At 43.9% G+C, this 8,623-nt stretch overlaps 1 long non-coding RNA gene across 7 annotated transcripts; it reads right to left on the bottom strand.

Annotated features, from left to right (window-relative positions):
* Window positions 1-3,565: 3,565 nt before the first annotated feature.
* On the bottom strand, window positions 3,566-8,181 carry LOC123135957 (uncharacterized). Of its 7 annotated transcripts, none has more exons than XR_006466401.1 (8): window positions 7,898-8,178; window positions 7,707-7,813; window positions 6,957-7,614; window positions 6,776-6,858; window positions 6,407-6,462; window positions 5,065-5,199; window positions 4,322-4,892; window positions 3,566-3,962 (listed from the first exon to the last, which is right to left on the bottom strand). It is a non-coding gene; the product is annotated as an uncharacterized lncRNA (long non-coding RNA). The 7 variants fall into 7 exon arrangements; XR_006466404.1 differs by adding an exon at window positions 5,724-5,814 and having other exon boundaries at window positions 3,616-4,892; window positions 7,898-8,181; XR_006466400.1 differs by having other exon boundaries at window positions 3,620-4,892; window positions 6,957-7,421; window positions 7,536-7,614; window positions 7,898-8,177.
* Window positions 8,182-8,623: the final 442 nt, after the last annotated feature.

Below are 8,623 nucleotides of genomic sequence, written 5' to 3'. Positions count from 1 at the left end.
AAACTAGTGGTTTCAATAACCATCAACAATTGATGCTCCTTCTTGATTTCTACTTTCGCGGTGTCGAACATCGTGAATAGCTCAAGGATCATCATATCTATCCCTGTTAAGTTATAGTTCATCACGAAGCTCTAGTAGCTTGGTGGCAATGTCTTTGGAGAAACATCACTATCTCATCTGGAAGATTAACTCCCACTCGATTCAAGTGATTGTCGTACCCAGACAATCTGAGTACAAGCTCAACGATTGAGATCTTCTCCCTCAGCTTGTAGGCTAGAAAACTCGTCGGAGGTCTCATACCTCTTGACGTGGGCACGAGCCTAAAATCCCAATTTCAGCTCTTGGAACATCTCATATATTCTGCGACATTTCAAAAATGTCTTTGGTGCCTCAATTCTAAACCATTTAACATTACCGAACTATCATGTAGTCATCAAAACGTGTATGTCAGATGTTCGCAACATCCACAGACCACGTTCGAGGTCCAGCACACCGAGCGGTGCATTAAGGACATAAGCCTTCTACTGTCCGCATAATTGCTACTGTCAACTTTCAACTATATTTTCTCTAGGAACATATCTAAAACAGTAGAACTAAAGCGCAAGCTATGACATAATTTGCAAAGGTCTTTTGACTATGTTTAGCGTAATTAAGTTCATCTAATGAACTCCCACTCAGATAGACATCCCTCTAGTCATCTAAGTGATTACATGATCCGAGTCAACTAGGCCGTGTCCGATCATCACGTGAGACGGACTAGTCATCATCGGTGAACATCTTCATGTTGATCGTATCTACCATACGACTCATGCTCGACCTTTCGATCTCTTGTGTTCCGAGGCCATGTCTGTACATGCTAGGCTCGTCAAGTTAACCTATGTGTTTCGCGTGTGTAAATCTGGCTTACACCCATGTGAACGTTATAATCTATCACACCCGATCATCACGTGGTGCTTCGAAATGACGAACTTTCGCAATGGTGCACAGTTAGGGGGAACACTTTCTTGAAATAATTATGAGGGATCATCTTATTTACTACCGTCGTTCTAAGCAAATAAGATGCATAAACATGATAAACATCACATGCAATCAAAAAGTGACATGATATGGCCAATATCATTTTGCTCCTTTTAATCTCCATCTTCGGGGGTCCATGATCATCATTGTCACCGGCATGACACCATGATCTCCATCACAGTGTCTCCACGAAGTTGTCTCGCCAACTATTACTTCTACTACTATGGCTAACGGTTTAGCAATAAAGTAAAGTAATTACATGGCGTTGTTCAATGACACGCAAGTCATACAATAAATAAAGACAACTCCTATGGCTCCTGCCGGTTGTCATACTCATCGACATGCAAGTCATGATTCCTATTACATGAACATGATCAATCTCATACATCACATATCATTCATCACATTCCTTTTTGGCCATATCACATCACATAGCATACCCTGCAAAAACAAGTTAGACGTCCTCTAATTGTTGTTTGCATGTTTTACGTGGCTGCTATGGGTTTCTAGCAAGAACGTTTCTTACCTACGCAAAACCATAACGTGATATGTCAATTGCTATTTACCCTTCATAAGGACCCTTTTCATCGAATCCGATCCGACTAAAGTGGGAGAGACTGGCACCCGCTAGCCACCTTATGCAACAAGTGCATGTCAGTCGGTGGAACCTGTCTCACGTAAGAGTACGTGTAAGGTCGGTCCGGGCCGCTTCATCCCACGATGCCGTCGAATCCAGATAAGACTAGTAACGGTAAGCATATTGAACAAAATCAACGCCCGCAACTACTTTGTGTTCTACTCGTGCATAGAATCTACACAATAGACCTAGCTCATGATGCCACTTTTGGGGAACGTAGCAGAAATTCAAAATTTTCCAACGAGTCACCAAGATCTATCTATGGAGAGACTAGCAACGAGAGAGAGGAGAGTGCATCTACATACCCTTGTAGATCGCTAAGCGGAAGCGTTCAAGAGAATAGGGTTGAAGGAGTCGTACTCATCGTGATCCAAATCACCGGAGATCCTAGTGCCGAACGGATGGCACCTCCGCGTTCAACACACGTACAGCCAGGTGACGTCTCCCATGCCTTGATCCAGCAAGGAGAGAGGGAGAGGTTGGGGAAGACTCCATCCAGCAGCAGCACAACGGCGTGGTGGTGATGGAGGAGCGTGGCAATCCTGCAGGGCTTCGCCAAGCACCGCGGGAGATGAGGAGAAAGAGAGGTAGGGCTGCGCCAGGGAGATGTGAAAACTCTTGTATGTGGCAGCCCAAAAACCTCAAGTATATATAGGGGAGAGGGAGGGGGCTGCGCCCCCCTTAGGGTTCCCACCCCAAGGGATGCGGCTGCCCCAAAAACCCATCTAGGGTGGCGGCCAAGGGGGAAAGAAGGGGAAACTTGCCCCCCAAGCAAGGTGGAGGAGCCCCCTCCCCACACCCTAGGCGCCTTGGGCCCTTGTGGGGGGGGGGGGCGCACCAGCCCACCTGGGGCTGGTCCCCTCCCACACTTGGCCCATGCTACCCTCTGGGGCCGGTGGCCCTAGTTGGTGGACCCCCGGGACCCTTCCGGTGGTCCTGGTACATTACCGATAACACCCGAAACTTTTCCGGTGGCCAAACCAGGACTTCCCATATATAAATCTTTACCTCCGGACCATTCCGGAACTCCTCGTGACGTCCAGGATCTCATCCGGGACTCCGAACAACATTCGGTAACCACGTATATCTATTCCCTATAACCCTAGCGTCCTTGAACCTTAAGTGTGTAGACCCTACGGGTTCGGGAACCATGCAGACATGACCGAGACGTTCTCCGGTCAATAACCAACAGCGGGATCTGGATACACATGTTGGCTCCCACATGTTCCATGATGATCTCATCGGATAAACCACGATGTCAAGGACTCAAATGATCCCGTATACAATTCCCTTTGTCTAGCGGTATTGTACTTGCCCGAGATTCGATCGTCGGTATGCCGATACCTTGTTCAATCTCGTTACCGGCAAGTCTCTTTACTCGTTCCGTAACACATCATCCTGTGATCAACCCCTTGGTCACATTGTGCACATTATGATGATGTCCTACCGAGTGGGCCCAAAGATACCTCTCCGTCAACCGGAGTGACAAATCCCAGTCTCGATTCATGCCAACCCAACAGACACTTTCGGAGATACCCGTAGTGCACCTTTATAGCCACCCAGTTACGTTGTGACGTTTGGTACACCCAAAGCATTCCTATGGTATCCGGGAGTTGCACAATCTCATGGTCTAAGGAAATGATACTTGATATTAGAAAAGCTTTAGCATACGAACTACATGATCTTTGTGCTAGGCTTAGGATTGGGTCTTGTCCATCACATCATTCTCCTAATGATGTGATCCCGTTATCAACGACATCCAATGTCCATAGTCAGGAAACCGCAACCATCTATTGATCAACGAGCTAGTCAACTAGAGGCTTACTAGGGACATGGTGTTGTCTATGTACCCACACATGTATCTGAGTTTCCTATCAATACAATTATAGCATGGATAATAAACGATTATCATGAACAAGGAAATATAATAATAATAACTAATTTATTATTGCCTCTAGGGCATATTTCCAACATAAAGATCTAAACAAATGCCAACCAACTTGATGGTCTGTCCTAAAATATTCTACTTTCATGATAAGCAGGTTAATCGTGCATAAACAAGATAATTGATATTCCAACAAACGACAGCTACATTTTAACTACACAAGATGCCTGTAGTTCTAGTTTTGGTTGCAAGGCTATCACAAGATCCCTGCAGATTTAGTTTTGGTTTGGTTGCAAGGCTGTTAGACTTATACTAATTTCAAAAGCTCAGATATAGTAAAATTCGTACTAAACAGAACATCTATACTGCAGAAGAACTCTGTAGTTTTAGATCATATAAAAACAAAGCACAACAGGACTATCCCTGAAAATGAAATACAGAAGGGTCATTTTCCGAATGATACAAGGACTATGCTTCTTATCAAATTAGCCACTGTAAGATCTCAGTTCACCGGTAGAGAAAAGGTTAATTTATCCTTTATGGTACACATATCATATTGTATATGCAATAGTTTGTGCTTCAAGTTAAACATTTATCATTCATCAGAACAAAAGATTCACATCTATTATGTTCATTTATGTTCCATAATGGGCTGCAAACTAAGAGTCGTTATAAAGAATTTGTAGGTATCAAAGAGGGAAAGTTGTACCACCAATTATCAAAACAACTTAAATGAGGTCACCAAGGTGGGAAGGGAGGGAGGGAGGGAAGGAGAGAGATACCATTTTGCTGGGCTAACAGCAGGTTGATAATAGGTGGACGCATTGGGGTTCCAGGAAGCACCGCCTCCCAGTACACCTTTGGTATCTCCTCATAGTTTGGCATCGCCGTTGTGAACGAATCGGCGAAACTCGCAAGCCAGACTCCCTCTCCAGTGACGTGCGTGCATCAGAGAACAGATGGACAATTTTCAGGAGTGAGAGCTTGGATATATTATACAAAACACTAATGTAACATGTGAGTAGGAACAGGATGACCCTAGGTTGCAATCAAGAACCACCGAATTAAGAATCTAAAATGAGTAAAAGAAATTACATACTGAGAAACCCCAACAATGAGGCAATCCATTCCCAGACATGATTAATTCACAAGCCCAATTAGCATTATACCTCATATCCGGAACAATGGTGGTTGCAGCACTTATATATGCTGGCACACTAAAGCCCAATTGACACTTCTATATGCTGCCGTACCCTTCTTGTACAGTGCTTCCATGTCATTAGCCGCAATCCCCTTCTTGATGTACCCACTAAAGTGAAATTGGCACTTCTCAGTCTCCTCATCAACTATTAACTGAAATAAGGGTAGGGCAGAAGTTAAAGCAAGATTCAGTAACCTGCTTCAAAAATAAAACAAAGTACACTGTTTTAGGATACTTTATATGGATGAATCAGGCTCAGATATCTTTCAAAAAGAATTCATGTATAAAACAACGATAGCCCAGGGGACAATGGATCCAACTCACCTTCATGCAGTCAGCAACATGATCTTCATAAATGAATTTGTTGTGAATCTTAGTCTCCAGCTACTTCTCATCCTTCTTGAAGCCACAAAATCTTTTGTCACCGTGCGGAATATCAAGACCACCATCCAAAGCACCCTGCAGCAGCACACATAGTGAAGCAAGTCTCAAACTGATAAATTGTATGTTTCCCTTAATAGCTTAGAACCCTCCTAAATAGAATAAAAGAAACACACCAACACCAGGCAATAAATGCAATCCAAGATTAGGCATACTCCATCAGTGAGCCTACCGCAAAGCAATTGATCAAACAACACAGTAAGTAAGCTATATAACTTTCTTGGCTTTCAATGTTTGCCAACTAAACAATTCAAATATGTTTATTATTTAGATTTCAACCTATCGAACAAAAGCATCAATCGTGCATTCAAGATCTGTAGGTAAACCTTGGTCTTCTTCTACTCTTAGCTAAAACAGTTTTGCTAAAATTATTCTTCCTCTCTTCTATGTCAAATACCATATATTAGCAAAGTAAAACACGTCAAGTTTAAAATCCATTTAAACTGTTATGAAGACAGGAAGAATACACATGCTATGAAGCATGGAACCTGGCAAAATAAATGCAAAGGATGCCCAATAGAACTCTTGCTTCATGGCCTTACTTCTATTGTGGTTGCAGACTTGAGTCCCACTTTGCTGAACCTTTTATACATGCTGTTAAAAAAAGCTCTTGATTCCCTTATAAACCCCCTCCTATGAACCATGAATAACCAAACCATATAACAACAAAATAAGATTGAATCACCTATACAGTAATCGAGTGAAAAGCTTAACCGACGGGGAAACACAACAAATTTTAGTTGTCACATGGAACAGGTGCACAGTCCATACAACGATCACATTCCATATATTTTTTTACTTGTACTCACAAGAGCCTGTTCTCAACAAAAGGTACCAACAACTGTACATCATCAAGTAAAAATATAGAGCATTGTACATTGATTGCAAATAGCAGAATAGAAAGGCAAGGAATTTGCAACCCCCCCCCCCAAAAAAGAGGATAGCACAATGGCTAGTTAGAACAGAGTTGATGTTATCTCAGAATGTGTTCCCAAGCAGCAAAATAGCAATCTCATATTATCCTATACGACGCTGCAAACAAATAAGGAGTCGCGCATGCCCGTCTCTAAGCTAAATAGTCTGCATAACATGAAATCCATAACGACAAATCGGCAAAACTACTTTGGAAAGTCCATTGATAGCTAGAGAACATGGTCCAACACAAACCATATCACCAAAATTTAAGCGCAAACTTGATTGGATTCGCAAGAGGGATAAAATTCACCTTGGTCTTCTTCAACTCTTCAGCTAAAATTGTTCTTCATCTCTTCTTTCACAGATCTGGACACATCATGTGTAGAAAACACACATATTACGGAACTAAAATGTGAATGAGCTATGTATATTTGCTAACTAATAATTTTAGCTGTCAAGCTGCAACATTAACTTGCTAATATTTATTAGGTATGCAACACATAACATACTTTGAGCCTCAAGCCATCAACAATTCCAGGTCCAGGAATTATATGAGCATCGATAATACCAAGTATATTGCTCTCATGTGTAGAATATTCATCTTGAAAGAAAAAAAAACTACGCACACTACGCGACTATGCAAATAGAATGGAAGGATAGGGAATAGCACATTTCTCACCATTTGTCTTGCATAATGAATGTGTTTTCAATGTCAGCAAACTTGCGGTTCTCGAAGATCAAAAGGTTGCACTTCTCAGCAATCTTCAAAAAAAGTTCATAAGATCCCATTATATAAAGGATGCTGAATTTGCATATTCAATAGTGAACAACTCTGGTAACTAAATAAAGGAGGCATCTACCCATAATCATAAGAGAATTACAGCCTATACTTGCTAAACTGATCCTTCTCCTAGTACTTGGCGTCCTCTCCCTCGATAAACATGGCAGAAATCAACAATCAACAGAGCTTAAAACGTGATGTAAGATGAAAAAAGCTTGTCAAGTTGAACCCATAAGCATGGAGGCTATACGATATTAGAAGAAAAAACATGGAAAATGTCATAGCTAGTAGAGTAGGAGCATTGCTACTCGAACCTAAAAAAATTGAGGATTGCAACTCAGATTTAATAAAAACGTCACAACATTGAAGTTCATATGAACATCAATTCACTGTAACTACCTTTCTGGGCACGTCACCTCGCTCTCGTGTAAACCGCAGCCACCGCCGCCTTCCTCTTATCTCCTGAGCACTTACCGCTGACCTTCGTGCCCTCGCCTCTCGCCTCCGGCCTCAGTGCGAACATCAATTCACAATAACTACCTTTCTGGGCGGGTTGGTGGACGAAGCAGATGGCTTCAGTGGAATGAATTTGACAAACAGCAGCAGCAGTGTATGTAGCGTCTTGAACCATGGAAGAAGGTGGGGGGCAGGAAGGGACCTTGTGCGTGGGGTAGTCGTAGCCGTGGTCAGGCTGGACGGCGTCTCCGTCAAGCTCGTCCATGGAAGGTAGGAAGGAGCTGATGTTGCTCAACAGAAAAAGAAATCAGGGGTCTGATTTGATCTGATGTGATGTGAGAGAAGAGAGTAGTCGGGGAAAGGGAGAGCTCACCGTTGCAACCGGGCGACCGGAGAGGTGGAGGATGGAGGTGGAGGAGGGGATCCGTGCCTGGAAGCCGTCACGCCGCCGCGTCCATGGAGACGCTGCTGCTGCTGCTGCTGCAGATTGAGAAAGCAAAGAAATTAGGGGAAGGATGTGAGCAGTGATGGCACGTTGGTGGATCAGCCGCCGATGGATGCAACCTCGTCCTCCCTGGCCTTGGCCGCCGCCGCCCCGCCCGCGGCCGCCGCATCGGCCCTCTCCGCGCCCGCCCCGGCCGCCGCCGGCCGGCTTTCTTGGCCCCCTGGTTTGAAGCCCCGACCATCCATGCGAGAGGCCCCCTCGTCGGCGCTAGTGGGAAGGAGGAAGGAGGAGGAAGTGGGAGAATGGATGCGGCGGCTGGCGGCTATCCGGACGAGCAGGAACGAGGGAGGAGGTGCGGTGCTGTCAAGGGAGGAGAACGAGGCGGAGTGGGCGCAGGGCTGGCGGCTAGGGTTTTAATGCGCGGGCGGAGGGGATTGGCAAATCCCTCAGGGACACGAACAAAGTTCACGCAGCCAACGAGCGTGCGAGACGAGCCCACCTGTCATTGGCCAATGGAAACAACCGTGGGATGAAAACCGAGTTTGACTGCAGGTGAAGATCCGACGGTTCAGACGCGCCAGAAGCCAGATCGGACGGTCGACGAAGGAGCTGATCGAGGGAGCATCCTGGAGGTGAGTTGTCTAGCCTCTTTTTTGTTTTAAATGTATCTATGCTAGATTAATGAGATCGATCGATGTTGGAAAATAAAACAATAAAATAATAAACAATAGGAAAATAAAACAATAAAATAATAAACAATAGGAAAATAAAACAATTAAAAATTAGTAAAAATAACAATAGAATAAACAATAGGAAAATAGAATAATAAACTAAACATCAATATA

The sequence above is a fragment of the Triticum aestivum genome, chromosome 6B, assembly GCF_018294505.1.
Source record: "Triticum aestivum cultivar Chinese Spring chromosome 6B, IWGSC CS RefSeq v2.1, whole genome shotgun sequence".
Lineage (NCBI taxonomy): Eukaryota > Viridiplantae > Streptophyta > Magnoliopsida > Poales > Poaceae > Triticum > Triticum aestivum.
This window is presented reverse-complemented; position numbering and strand designations above follow the sequence as displayed.